Source organism: Halichoeres trimaculatus, unplaced genomic scaffold (genome assembly GCF_033239565.1).
Source record: "Halichoeres trimaculatus isolate MK-OKI-2021-1 unplaced genomic scaffold, fHalTri1.1 fHalTri1_scaffold_21, whole genome shotgun sequence".
NCBI lineage: Eukaryota > Metazoa > Chordata > Actinopteri > Labriformes > Labridae > Halichoeres > Halichoeres trimaculatus.
In genome coordinates this window covers 2675743-2691126 of record NW_027437199.1, presented here as the reverse complement: position 1 = coordinate 2691126, position 15384 = coordinate 2675743, and the positions used below count along the sequence as shown (strand labels likewise).

Here is a 15384-nt window from a genome sequence, read left to right as displayed (position 1 = left end):
AAAAGCTCAACAAGTTGCACAAAGTCACATTTTAAAAGCCAAAAGTTGAGAATAAGATTATTTTTGGTCATTAATGAGAGAAATGAAAGAACTGTATTGTAAATAAGGTTGTGAAACTTTAAAATTGAGCTTTAATCAGCAGATTTTTTTTTTGTTACCCCAAGTTTGATATTGTGATTTTTTATTTATATGCTTTAAAGGAACACATTGTTAAAAGTTGAGCAACACTCCAGGGCAACATCTGATGCTTTACTTTCTCTTAGCTCTCGTAAATGCGAGTTTAAAATAAAACTCAATGTGCGCCCAGCTTGTTTATATCTGCAGCAGAGGATATGAAAGTGTTGCAACTTGTGTTCGGGGAGTTGCCTTAGTCGTGCATGTGCAGACAAACAGAGTGGATCTTAATCAGCATTTCAGACTTAATCTATTCACAGGATCTGACCATGAAGTTTCCTGAAGCTCACCAGTCGCTCATGCACTCAGATTTTCTGCAGAAGCACAAACTAGAGATTAAAACTTTAACGGTTAGAGTGTGAAGCTCTGCAGCACGAAGCGAAGGCTGATCAGAGAAGTTTGTCTTTGCAGACTGGAAAACGTTGCACAAAAAGTTGAGCAATCAAGCAGGAAAGTATGAACTGCAAAAGTAAGCGGTCACAAACACACAGAGCATCTCCTCCGTACAGTGACCTGTACTTTAAAGCGGCCTTTTGCCGTCAGTTATGTAACTCGGAGTATTTCTGCCATATGTGTGTCTGTGGGTCCAGGAGGAGGCAGGGTGTGTGGGTTCATGTGTGTGTGACGATAGGGGTGCGTTTGGGTTTACGGGGAAGAAATCCAGCTGGCTTGCAGCTCGGGAATCAGACACCACAGAGGCTTACAGAGCCTGACACACACTCACACACACTCACACACACACACAGATGTACCCACAGACAGGTAAAGACTTGTGTTGTCGAAGGCTCTGAATGAAGGTCCTTTAAACGAGTCCTGAGGCTATAATTCCTGTCAGATTCCTGCAGACAGAATCTGAGGGAGACTCTGCTGCTTGTTGGTCTTTACAGGACTGATGTGGACTTTAAGGAAAAGTTTCAGGGTTTCCTCTAATCAACATTAACACTTACAGTTAAAAACAAATACAAAAGATTAATCCATGATGATAAATGGCAAAGAAAGAGTCAAATGTTTTCAAACAACTTGTCAAAAAGTGAAACAGAATTATTTTATTGTTGATTAATTTGTTTATAAGTCTCTAACCAAGAAGGAATTTGACCTTTAAAATGTCTTTTCCCCCAGTGTATTCCAAAACGTATTAATTAATTATTGAAAATTAACCAATTAATCAGGTTTAGGGTAACAGCCCGGATATCAAGCACACATGTAAAAAATAAATTGTAAAACTTTAAAACGTCAGTGTATCAAGGAAAAAACACTGTTATCTGCAGTTGCAGTGTACAGCCACAGGGGTCTCCAAAGAGATCGTAAACAAAAATCTTTAAAAACGTTTTAGTGGCTAAAAAATACAAGAAAATATGTAAACAAAAGGTGATAGCTCTTTGAATTCAAAACTATAAAAACCCCAGAAAACAAAACAAAGACAAACCAGAATCACTTGTAATGGCAGATTATCATCAGAGGGGGCGCCACATAAAAGAAAACAGAGAAATTATTGACGCCAACTTCTTAAATATTCTTATTTCTAAAATACATCTGAAATCAAGTGATAGAAAAAAAATCTGACTTTCACATAAATGCTAACAACAACAAAGCAAAGTGTTTGTCAACATGGAACAGTTAACTGCAGTTACAGTGTATCACCAGAGGGTGCGCCAAAGATAACAAAATTTAAAGATTGGTGTAAATAGAAGATTAATGTCTTTTGAAACAGGTCTACAAATTTAAAGTTATGCATTAACTGTTTAAAGGCATGGTAAACACAACACGGCTGAACTTGTTACTTGTAATGTCAGTTTATCACCAGAGGGGGCACTGTAGATGAGGAAAAAGAGAAACGGTTAATGGCAATGGAACGTGGAGTAACAAAATATCTGAACTAAAGTGACAGGAAAAAATTAAACATTTACAAAAAGATAACAGCAATCCTGCAGCTACCGCTTATCGCCAGAGGAGGCGCCAAAGAGAGTACATCACGTGATTTTTAAGTTTTTTCCTTTTGTAGAAATAACAACGTCACTATTCACTCATCAAACCTCTTTAACAATAACAAACTATTCAAACTATGACCTCCTCCACACATTCCTCTGATATTTATAGCTCCAGCTTAGGTGTGGGCAGTTTTTACTACCTTTGTTCATTAATGCAACACGTGCAAAAGGTGATTAACGTAAAACGTGAACTTTCACTCTTTACTGAAGTCAGGCTGAGTGAAGAGGAAGGATGAAGAGGCTGTTGTTAGAGGTGAATATTCTATATATAGGGCAGCATGAATAGTATGAGTGTAAGTGTGTGTGTGTAAGAGTGTGTGTAAGAGTGTGTGAGGGTGGGGAATGCATGAATGTGAGGCCTGTAGTGTCCCAGCGTCTCGGGCAGCTTGAGGAACAGACTGGGGTCTTTGTTGGGTCGGGTCTCACTTTCGCTGCCTCTCGGGGGTTTGTTGACGCAGGATTCCTCACAACAATGTAAAGCCTCTCACTGGCAGCGCGTGTGGGATCCTGCGTCTCCCGTCGCCCTCTCTGCCTCCCGCTCAGCTGTGCGGAGACTTTAGATCATAATCAAGTTCTTCAGGTTTTAGAATAAAGACGTTGCATCAGTGAAGGTGGAGTCGTCTCTTTGACGTTGTTGTGGAGTAATAACAGACGTGAGGAGTGTCTATTTTAGGAAACGCAAACATTCAACAAACACGCGAGTACAAATCAATCAATCATCTTTAAACTGATAATATCATTTCTCAAATTCCAGATCCTGTTTGACTTGAAGGGGAGGTGTTACGTTCAGTTTTCTGGCCTCATGTTGTCCCTCTTAATAATATTAACAGATCATAATCTCTGGGTGCTTCATTTCTACTACTGTCTCTTTGAAAATGTAAAATCACTCTGGAACCAAACATTCCGGAACTCTCACTACACTCTATTACATTTGCGCTTTGAATGGAATCCCTCAACTAATGATGTCATCAGTTGAGCAAATCTCATTCTGGAATTACTCCAACATACGTTTATTTCTACCTTAAAATTTTTGCTTGTATTTATCCAACATTTTGACTCCGATTTTGTTTTTGATATATGAAAAAAAGCTCATACCTCCTCTTTAATGAGTTTTTCCATAACATAACTAGTCCAACGTAAATTATAGGATTCAGCGTACTCCCAAACATCTTGTAAATCCAGATTTCTGATGGCGGTGGGGTGGTGATTGTTCTGTTTTGACTTTGATGCATGGATTATTAAAGCTGTCAAACCCTGAATGTACACACAATGAGTGTTTATTAGCTTTGATTGATGTAGAACAGCAGGATATACATACTGTTCCTCGCACATGTAACATGCTTCTGTATGTATGTTCTGTTTTTCTGAGTTTATCAGAGCAAGAAGATGCAAGATGGAGTTTAAAAATGTGAGAATATCTCAAACGATGATACGTGATCTCTCCTTCGTGTTAAGCTGTTGAGATATGGGAAAGTGATGTGAAAGAATGGCCTTAGCTAACGCATGTTAGCATATTAAAAATAGCTTAAGTCCCATCGTCTTCCGTGCACCAAAAATCATGACGCTACCTGATGCTAGTTACTTTCTTTTGGATCACTAGTTTCCAGGTTTTTCCTGTTTGTCCCAGGACCTTTTTTTTTTTTTTACTTTTGTTGGAAATTTTTGTTAGCATCCGGCTCACAACTTTTGATTTGCGCTTAGCTAGCCAGCATCTGTTTCAAGACTACAATATGTAGTCTTTTGGATCACTTGTTTCAAAGTTTTTCCCGTTTGTCCCAAGAACTTTTTTTTTTTTCTTTTTTACTTTTGTACAAACTTGTCGATAGCATCTGGCTCACGACTTTTGATTTGCGCTTAGCTAGCCAGCTTCTGTTTCAAAACTACAATTCATAGACTTTTTCAGATCTAGACCACAAGAATAAACACACCTCTGTAGGGATGGGTACTTTTCACACCTGAAACAATACGGTACCAAACCCCGGTACCTGGCAATTGGTACCTGTACTCAATGGTACCAATTTTCGGTACTTTCTTGTGTTTATATGGAAGAGAATATCAATTTGTTTACCAATGAAATATTAAAAAAAGTTAAATTTAAAATATTTATTTTTCGATATATAACCTTGCAAGGGTGTGTTCATGCCCAGCGTGGAAAATTGCCCACTCTTCTATTCCCCCACAGTCACAAGGATGTGTTTAGGTACCTAAACATGGTACCTTTTGGTTTTACCTGAGTCGATACTCTGTACTTTTGACAGAATTCAGTCGGTACCTATAAAAGTACCTAATTCAGTACCCATCCCTACACCTCTGGGCCTGATTCTGTCCTGAAGCACCCTCCTTCCCAGATCTGGACTGCACTCGAGAAGCCTCCACCACTGCTGCCATGCTGAAAAACACATTTTCTGACTCTTTTGCTGTTCTTAGCTGAATGTAAATGTTAGGGAAGCAGCTTTGGAGTAAACGTGAACCGGATCACGTTGTATGTCATGACTTCAGTATATCATGATGCGTCAGCTGTGCTCAGAGTTTAGTACGATCAATATTTACACTTGTTTGTAGGTGTTGTAATAATTGGAAGATCAAATACAGAGATCCAGTGACATAGATTATAGACGAATATAACTCCCACAACAACTCGGCGTAAGTGCTTCGTGTAGTTATTGGTTTTTATTCACTTTTTTATACATCTCAGAATGTCATGTATGATTTATTATCACAGCATTTCTTAGGAGTTTAAAATAAAACATGAGCTGCAGCATTTTAGGAGAGAGGAACAATCACACCTCAGGAAATAGACCGATCCCAGCCTCAAACTTTACTGCTCCTCCATAATCTCACACACGCCGTCTTCCAAAACCCTTGGCGTGGTCTTCAGCACATGGTGTGCTCGCAGAGAGAGGGAAAGAGTATATTTGCTCTGCACATGCTCCAGGGCTCTGCAGCTATGCGTGTGCTTATATAACATACGACATACCTGTAGATAAAGACGCTCCTCTGTTGGTGAATTCAGCTTTAATTCAGAGGAACGATTAATATCTGTGAATGTGATTTAGGTCAATGCACACTTGGGATGAAGTTAATGAGTCAGCACACACACACACACACACTCAAACACAAACACACACACAGAGTGGAGGGTAAACAGCTTGATCCATGTGTTCACAGTCCAGAGCCTGTTCTCCGCCGGGGCAGGGCATCCTGCTCGCTGGTGGCCTCTCTGTCTCTGAATGATCCCTGTGTCCACACACACACACCTTTTTCACACACAGCGACACCACGGGTACATTTTTATTACGATACCAACATCACAGGCCCGTGTGTTGTTCAGTTTGGCTCACGTTCAGGCTTTAAGCGTCACAACAGCACCAGCCTCTGCAGCTGTAACTAACTCTGAGCGTCACAGGAACACACCTGTGTGTGTAATGATGGGCAGAGTGTTATTACTGCAGGTGTGGTGCCGGATCTTCAGGTTGGTCCAAAAGCTTAATACAGGAAACAGTTTCAGGTTAATTTAGAGCTTTGTTTTAAAGGCACAGATTGAAATATCAAAACAAGAATTCACAGATTCAACAATTTACGTGTATCTGAGTCTATTTATGCAAATTTTCGAGCTGTGTTCGGGTTTGTTTTTGAATAAAATGAAGGTCAAAATTCAAATTATGAGTCAGAATCCAGAGGAATGATCAGCTAGTTTTGGGAACAAACAAAAAATCTCTTTAAATGCAACGTTGACAACATTAAATATCTTCAGCTGTTTGAATCTTGACCAAAAAAGCTTTTAAAAAGTCTTTTTAGCCTCTCCCAACTTTGTAGGAAAGGATAAATTAGTGTATTTGCTCGCTAACATGCTAAGCTAATATGATGAACAAAGTAAAAACTACATGTTCCAATAATTATAATGTATGTATTGCCATTTTTAAGCATGTTAGCATTCAGCTTGTAGCGCTACTGTGATTTGATGAATCACACAGGGCTAGCATGAATGTATTACTTTCATGCTAGCTTGTTACTGTAGTCACTTTTTTGTACTTTTCCATCAACTGTTTAAAAAATGTCTAATTTTTTTGTTTCAATTTGATTTATTCCATTTAGAAAACTCAATTAAAGACCCTTTGTGTAGCTAAACAGCTTGCTCGATAAGCTAGTGGTTTGTAAGCTACGTTAGCCAAACAACAAAGCTACTTTCTTTAGTGACTTCACACCTGGCAAACATATTTCAAAACACCTTTAAACCGTCTTTAGCAGCCATTTGTTGTATTCATTTTAGCTTTCTAAATGTGAGACCTGTCTGAGGTGAAGCTAGCTTGTTGTGCTAGCGGTAGTATACCCTGCGTTAGCTACCCTCCTTAATCAAAAAGATGATTTGCTTAATTCTTTAATTTTTGTGATTTTCAACTTTTTTTATTTTTAGATAACCATAAAATAGGCTAAAATTCTCTTAGCTAGCTTAGCAAAAGCTACTATTAGCACATATTTTCTTACAGAAAAATACCTTCTTTAGGAGTTGTAAAAATTCACTGGTAAAATGATGATAATGGATTTGACAGGAGCTTGAGGGATGGCTGTTTCAACTTATTTGTGTTGAATTTATGTTTATTTCGAAAGTTTTTGCGTCTCTTTGTTCTGTTTTTCATGCTAGCTAGAGTTAGCTTTCTCAAAGAGGGAGTATCTTTCCTGAGATCTTGCTGAAAAAATGACATCACACATATGGTTCATGATACATTGGAGGAGTGGACCTCAAATACTAAGGTCACATAAGCTCCGCCCCCAAAAGGCCTCAATAGGGCTGGCCAATCAGAGGAATGGGGGTACCTCTTAAAGAGACAGCAGCTGAAATAAGCTTAAATCATGAAAAACTACTACGGGGGCACCACAGGGACACAAAACGTGCTGTTATGTAACGTTAGCCTCATGTTTTCAGAGCTCTGGTGTCTAAATGCTTCCTCCGAGGTTTTTCCAGCTGTGTCAGGATAAAGTACTTTGGCACTTTTTAACGTTATCTGTTTCTAATGGACTTCAGCGTTATTTAAATCAACCACACATGGTTTCAGAAAGTGAAACTCGTCTGCAGATGCTGTGCACATGAAGTCGAGGACACATTCTTTCTCCTTTTTTTTTCCGTATATCTGATGCAACTTCTTCTCCTGGCGCTGAAATTTGTCTCAGTCTGAAGTTTTTTAAAGCGGGCTGCAGCGGGCGTTTGGGAGCGGAGTGAAGGTAGTAATCAGAGTGTGAGGGATCATTATGGAAAATCCACAGGAGCCTTCATTCTTTGAGGCTAAGCTAAATTTATCCCCTGTGTCTGTATTTCTGTCTGTGTCTTTCCTTTACTCATCTCTGTGGATTCCTCATCCCCTGTCGGCCCCCCCGTCGGCCCCCCCATCAGCCCTCTCCGTCTCTCTGCTCCAGGCTCCATAAAAGGGTTTTGACTGGTCGTGTGTTAGCTTGTGTGTGGTTAGAAGGGTGTGGGTTGATGTATTTATGTGAGTGGTTCATACACCCAGCCCTGAAATCAGCCTGGAAGCAGTTTTTGTACGCTTCAAACTTATTTTAGGACTGAAAGATAAGAAAGTTGAATTTTAGCTGCATGTTATGGTTTTTTAGACCGTTAAAGGAGGGAAATCAAAAGCATGTCCCTGTTAGAGGACTTAAAGATGATAGAGAAAGTAAAGTGTGGATTTATTTAGTAGTTTTTATGGTTGAACGTGTAGTTTCAGGGACATCAAAGTGAGTAAACTTCTTGTGAAACAGCACGCGGCCCCGGCTGCCCAGCTTTGATGTGTTTTATAGATTTTGGGCTCACATCCTGACTTGAAGTGCGCTATCAAGACAGAAGCTTCTCCATCCGCTCCCCAGTCGACCTCTGACCCCTCTCTCCAGCCGTCCTCCTCCTCCTCCTCCCTGTGCGTAGCTCCTTCAGGGGGAGCAGGGAGTCAGGACGAGTCGGCTCCTGTCCAAATACCAGACTCTGATCCTCCACTCTCATTCCTGCTGCTTGTTGGCCTTTTAGTTTCTGCTCTTAACTCTTCACTTCACGTCAACGACACTAATCAATCTGACTTTGCTTTTCACACCAGCCCTCCCTCTGTCCCCCCTTTTTACTGTACTCACTGTAATATATGAGACTTGGTTCAGGCCACTGATTTAAGCCAGTGAGATTTTTTTTCCTTTTTTTTAAATTTTTATTTATTTATTTATTTATTTTTTATTACAATTTTGAAATAAACAGTGGAGTTTTGACTTAGAAGAGGTTTGGCAAATTTCAGAGAAGTCAAAATTTTGACCGCTTTCCTCTAAATCTGGACTTTTTCACTTCTTGAAAACTTAAAAAAAAAAAAAAAGTCAAATTTTGATACTTTACCCCAGAATTACGAAGTCAGAATTGGTACCAAAAATTCAAAATTTCACCTCTTGACTAAGATTTTTTTCCCTTTTTTTCTCAGAATTCTGACTAAAATCCCAAATTTTATGTTAAGATGATTTTAGAATGAAAAATTTTTTTTTTTAATCCTGATACTTTTCCCCAGAATTCTGAGATTAAAATCAGAACTCATTTTAAAGTAAAAATACCAACTTCTTTCTAAGAGTTTAGACTTTTTTCTAATAATTTAGAATTCACTGTCAGAATCCTAACTTTTTTTGACTTTTTGAAAAGTCATTATTTTGAAACAAAAAATAAAATACATTAAAAAAATCACATAAAATTTAGCCTTTTTATTCCCATAATTTCCACTTTGGTTCCAGAGCATACTTTTTAGAGTTTTTGTAAAGTAATTATATGAAAAAAGTTAAAAAGTCAAAGTTGTGCCTTCTTCTTAGCATTCTGAAACAAAAGATAGGATTCTGATTTTAAAAATTTAGGTTTAAGTCTCTTTTTTTTCAGAACTTTGACCTTTTTTGTTTCCTCATATTTTACATTTCTGATATTTTATTTTACAAGTCCAGATTTCTGGCTTTGTGGATTTTTTTGAAAAGTTATTGTCAATGTTTTGTCGGGATTCTGATTTTAAAGTCTTAAATTAAACTCTTTACCCCATAATTTTAACTTTAAAGCCATAAAAAGTAAAAACTCTGAAAAAAAAGTTTAAAAAAGTGATATTTTGCCTTAGCATTCTTCTCACCATCTTCTTTGACTGTCACTACCACAGTCAAGATCAAAAAGGGGCTTGAATTTCCAGCCTTGAAATGGTTCAGTGTCAGCGCCTTTTGAGAGGCAGTTAAGATAGCGAAAAGCTGATGAAAAGAAAGGTGTAAACAGAGAAATAAGAATGAAGGAAGTACCTGATGAGAAAGTTTAACATTAATCAGCTGATTAATAATTAGTCTTCAGTTTTCCCCTCAGGATCGTCACATCTCTACCTGTCTGCTCACCTTTCTCTCCTCTCAACCTTTCCATCTGATGAGACATGAACGAGCCCATTCATCCGTGCAAAGTTCACCACGTGTGTGTGTGTGTGTGTGTGTGTGTGTGTGTGTGTGTGTGTGTGTGTGTGTAAGCTGACATTCAAGCGTGTTTCTACTTGGCAAGCATCCGCCTCAGACAGCTCCGCTATGACCCAGGAATTAAGATCAGCGGCGCCCAAACAAGTTTCCCCGCTGTGTTTGCCTTTTCCAGGGATTAAAACTCGCGCTATGAGGTGCCCAGAGAGAGGTCGGCGCTGACCCAGTTATTACCCAGCATGCACCATTCCAGGAGGTCATGCAGAGAAAAATGAAAGGCCTAAAGCCTTATTGTTGGATTCACTTTCTTATTGAGGATTAGTTTGTGAGAAGTCAGAAAGGAGAGCAGGTAAACAGAAAACGTGGAGCGAGTTCAGCGTGTGGAGGTGTTTGTGTCGCTGGTTCAGGATGACCGGTCAGTGTTACACCAGAGAGGTGGAAAAAGTTATTCACGTGTGTGTGTGTGTGTGTGTGTGTGTGTGTGTGTGTGTGTGTGTGTGTGTGTGTGTGTGTGTGTTGACCCACTTTATAACAGAGCAGGATGAGAGAAGGCAGCGAGGCATCAGAACACAGCTGGGTGGGTTGTTGACCCTCTCACAGCTGTGTGTGTTTGAGGACAGGAAGTGTCAACCTAACATGGATTTGTGATGTTTCACTAATATTTAATCTGTAAGTTTAATTCAGTTTTTTTTTTCCTTTTTTCCCTTTTTTTTTTACCTTTTACCCCCTTTTTTTCTTTTTTCCCCCTTTTTTTCCTTTTCCCCCCCTTTTTCTTTTTTTTTTCTTTTCCTCCTTTTTTTCATTTTTCCCCTTTTTTTTTCTTTTTTTTTTCTACTTCTTTTTCCTTTTTCCAAACTTTGCCCTATTTATTTCCCCCCTTTCTTCCCTTTTTTCAAATTTTTCCCAATTTTTGTATTTTTTTTTTCCTTTTTTTCCTTTTCCCCCCTTTTCTCCTGTTTCCTCTTTTTTCCCTTTTATTCTTTCCCCCCTTTCCTTCCCTTTTTCAAAATTTGTTCTCCATTTTTTATTTTTTTCCTTTTTTCATGTTTCCCCTTTTTTATTTTTCCCCCTTTTTCCCTTTTTTATCCTTTTTTCCTCCTTTTCACCTTTTTTTCTTTTCCCACTTTTCTTCCTTTTTTCATTTTTCCCCCTTTTTTCTTTTTTTTCCACTTTTTATTTCCTTTTTCCCCTACTTTACCCTTTTTTCAAAATTTTCCCCCTTTTTGTATTTTTTTTCCTATTTTTCCTTTTTTTTCATTTTCCCCCCCTTTCTCCCGTTCCCTCTTTTTTCCCTTTTATTCTTTTCCCCCTTTCCTTCCCTTTTTTAAAATTTGTTCCCCATTTTTTATTTTTTTCATTTTTCCCCTTTTTTCTTTTTCCCCCTTTTTTCTCTTTTTCCCTCCTTTTCTTCCTTTTTTGTGCATTTTTTTCCCAGTTTAATCCAGGTTTGATTAAATTACAGTAAAATCATTTTTAATGTGATAAAAACAATCACACTGAATCAACCAATCAGGTTTTAGCTTTTAGTAAAAGTCTCTAAAACAGGAAGGCATGGGGGGGGACTACTTTCTGTGGCGGATTGATCCATGTTTGGTTTCCTGGTGAAGATAAAAAAACAGCAGGAAAGAATTAGAGAGGATCTCCTGGAGCTGCAGCGTGACTCACTGATGTTTGTTTCAGCTCAGCAGAGTTTAGGACGAAGACCTGGAGACGAGAAAGTTGTTTTAGAGACTTTTTTACTCGAGAAATAACAAGAAAACTGAAATAAAAAGTTAAATCAGGTCAGTAATCACATCTTCAGGTTGTCGACATCTGGAGGGTCTGTGTGTTTGAGTGAGAGTGGGAAGAGAAGGGGGCTGGACTCAGTGATCGGTCAGTGTGACGGAGCAAGGCTGGAAACTTTGTGTGTGTGTGTGTGTGTGTGTGTGTGTGTGTGTGAGACAGACGGGGGGTGAGGAGGGGATTTTACGAGAACGGGCGACCCTGGAGCAGATCTTTTTTCCATTTGTCATCCTCTGCGTCTGCTTTCTCTTCTTCCTCCCTGCATCTTTACCACACACACACATGCATATAGTATCAGAGTGTCTCTGATAAGCCCTGACTCACTCTTTGAACTTTGACTCGGGATGTTTTCCACCCTGAGAAGTCGACGTCTTTCTCATGTCCCTGCATTCGTTCAGGCCTTTTCTATCCAATCCTGACCCATTAATGAGACTAGACAAGGTCGATAACCGCCGCGTTAAACAGGAAAGAGAGGTTTAAGTTTGGAAAGTGTTTCCGCTGAGATTTTTTCACATTATAGTGTGTGTGTTTTTGTGTGTGTGTGTGTGTGTGTGTATTGCAGTCCCGGCCTGTGGGTGGAGAGCAAACAGTAGCTGCTCTGCTGGATGTCACGCCTTCTGTTTTTCCTTCTCACATCCTGTTGTTTACATCCGTTAGTGATCTCTCCTCCTCCCTCACATCACTGTTTGAAGACGCCGCTGAAACACTCGGCAGGAAACACACAGACGCTCCTCAGTTTCTATTTTCAGTTCACTTTAAGTCCTTTTCACTAGGGAATCAAATTTGTCGGATGTTATCAAGCATAGTCACCTAATTTTGGCCGTTTTGATGAGTCACTTTGACCTCTGACCCCCTGCAATAGTGAGCCTTTAAAGGCTCTGTGAGGAGTTTTCATGTTGGGTGAAGTCTGGCGCCCTCTCTGGATGAAATTGGTAATTTTTTTGTTCTAAATTCCCAAAGTTGATCCGCTAGAACCAGGGTGGCCAACCAGTCAGAGACCAAACCACAAAATTACTGTGATACTACAAAGAGCCACATCACACACGTGGTCTTGAAATGTCATAAAATGAAAATCAATACATTTCCAATTTTCAAACCAAGATTTATTGTCTTGTCATCTATCTATCTATCTATCTATCTATCTATCTATCTATCTATCTATCTATCTATCTATCTATCTATCTATCCATCTATCTATCTATCTATCAATCTATCTATCTATCTATCTATCTATCTATCTATCTATCTATCTATCATCTATCTATCTATCTATCATCTATCTATCTATCTATCATCTATCTATCTTTCTTTCTTTCTTTCTATCTTTCTATCTATCTATCTATCTATCTATCTATCTATCTATCTATCTATCTATCTATCTATCCATCTATATATCCATCTATCTATCTATCTATCTATCTATCTATCTATCTATCTATCTATCTATCTATCTATCTATCCATCTATATATCCATCTATCTATCTATCTATCTATCCATCTATCTATCTATCTATCTATCTATCTATCTATCTATCTATCTATATCTCTGGATAGCTAGATAGCTATGAGCACAAGAGCGATCGAGAGGATTACATGTAGAGAAGAGAAACTGAAACTTAAGTATCAATCTCATCACCCAAATATTGATCAATACTGATCCCAACTTTGGAGGAATGGATCAAAGAGCCACATTCGGCTCCCGAGCCACAGGTTGGCCACCCCTAGAAAGATCTAGAAAATATCAGCCTCTTAAGGTCGTCAGTCAGTGAGCCACATGGAGCGTTAGCAAAGCCGTTAGCCTGGTTTTGAAATTGCATGTTTCTTTCACTTAGGATAAGCTTTTCTCTAAAGGGATGTACAACCTTGAGCATTTCACAGGAAATCATGCTAACACTTCTCCAGCTAACATCCCAATTCTCAATCTTGGTCAATGTCGGGACTTGAACCTGAACCTGTAGCTCTTAACGTATGATTTATCGGGCCTCCTTGTGGTGAAAGCGGGTCACTCTGGACGCTGAGGCGTACCAAGACCTGCCTAATCCAACAGCAGGAGTCAGAGATCATTGACGTTACCTACATGTGTCAACTGAGCTCTTCTCAGTCTGATCTGGGTCCAACTAAGCTCATAGTCTGATTTCTTAAACTACGTGTAAACACTCTGCTTATTTTCTAAGTTTGGTTTTGTTCTCGTCTCTTTGAAATCGTGTTTACCTGAACAGCTGATCAGTCTCTCCAAACACTAATTTTCTTTACTCAAGCTAATTTCAACCAAATTTCGTTAGCTAGCTTTGTTGTTTTGTACATGCACAGAGTCACGTTCTTCGGTGCTTCTCAGAAAAGTACCAAAATTTGAGTCCTGTTTCCAAGAGTAGTGTTGGGTTTTCTGCACTGGGACTCTTATTAAATTGTAGGTATTGGTCCAAGTACAGGATTGGTTGTTAGCGTCCACATGTTAGCCCTGTGATGGATTGGCGACCTGACCCTGCCTTGCGCCTAATAGGGATAGTTGGTAATTGGTGGATGGCCTTAACTTCTAACCGTTTGCTTTGCTTACCCGGCATTAGGCAATGATGGCGTCCCACTCTTTGGCATTACTTCCCAGCTCCTCCTTTTGGGGATCTCAAGGCGTTCCCAGACTGGATGGGACACATGATCTCTCCAGTGACCTCTGGGTCTAGATCAGGGGCCTCCTCCCTGTTGGACCCACCCAGAAAACCTCTAAATGGAGTCGTCCTAAGCAATGCCCAAACCACGGCAACAATTTGAGGGAGTCAGGATTCTGCTCAGGGCTCCTTCCAGATGTAAACACTCAAGTTGCTCAACCCAGAGACTCATATTAGTGTTCGCCTTTTTCTAACAGCTTACTTTCCCCGGTCTGTAAATCAGCTGGAGAACATCTGAAAATGTTGCAGACTTTGAGGAAGTTGAAAGCACTTCATCTTTTCAAGGAAACACTTCTTAAATTCTTGTAAGGATTTTTTGCTCTGACAATTGGATCCTGTAGAAACACAGAAAACAAGCCGAACATGACAGGATTCCCCTTCAGCCCAAAACTTTAAAGAGACTCCTTCCTGCTTTTCTGCATTCAGCGACTGCTTTCTGGACCCGTTTGGCTCCTCGAGCTGAGTCCGATGCCCAGAATCTGGGTCAGGGAGTGTGTGAGAGCCCGCTCTGAGTCTCCCTTGCGATGCGGACATTTCTGCGAAGCGAGGTCACTCGGGCTCGGCTCTCCGAGGGAAATCAGACGTTGTGGAACGAATGAAGTCAGCGAGACAGATGTGTGTTTGTGTTTCTGCATGTGAAGACAAGCAAGCAGAGAGTGTGTGTGTGTTGGAGATGACGCATAAAGCTGCGCCTTGTGAGGACTCCTAACACAGTCCAGACGTGAAGCCTCGGTGCTGGGCTAGCCTCCTGGAGTCTGCCCCCCCTGGAGATAAGACCCAGATAGGAGGGACCCTCCAAGGCCTGCGACTTGTCTTGTTATGCTGAGACAAACGATATCAGTACCAACGTGCCAGTGGATGATAAGTGGTCCCACAGCGATAGGACGTCTTGTTGGTATCAGGGTTATCAGACACATGGTGGAGCTCAGCTGAAAGCTGGTTTTGCGGTTTTAGAGGTTGTTTTTGGCGTCAGTTGCTCAGCTTTTTTGGGTAAAGCTCAGAAACATCATCTTGTGTAAGCCTTGTTTTCATTGGCTGATACAGTTCAGCTGTTGATAGTTTTTCCTAAAATTCATTGTTTAAAAAGATTTAACTCTATGGTATGTTAGCAAATGATGCTAAAATACCATGCTAATATGTGTAGCATAAACTAACAACACTTTGAATGTAGGGCTAATGAAAAATGCTAACATATTTATCTCAAACTGATGTGCTTGATTTGTTGCAGACATAGGATACTAAGTGTTTAAGCTATGCCACAGTTAGGTACCAGGAACTTTTGGTTCCAGGAACTTCTCTTCAAGAAGCTAAATGGTTCCTTTAGCCTATCATT

General features: G+C 39.7%; 1 protein-coding gene across 1 annotated transcript in view; it reads left to right on the top strand.

Moving 5' to 3' along the window:
- Nucleotides 1-15384, top strand: part of creb3l2 (cAMP responsive element binding protein 3-like 2) — a 34642-nt gene that overhangs the window by 1172 nt on the left and 18086 nt on the right. The gene's annotated exons all lie outside the window — the stretch shown is intronic.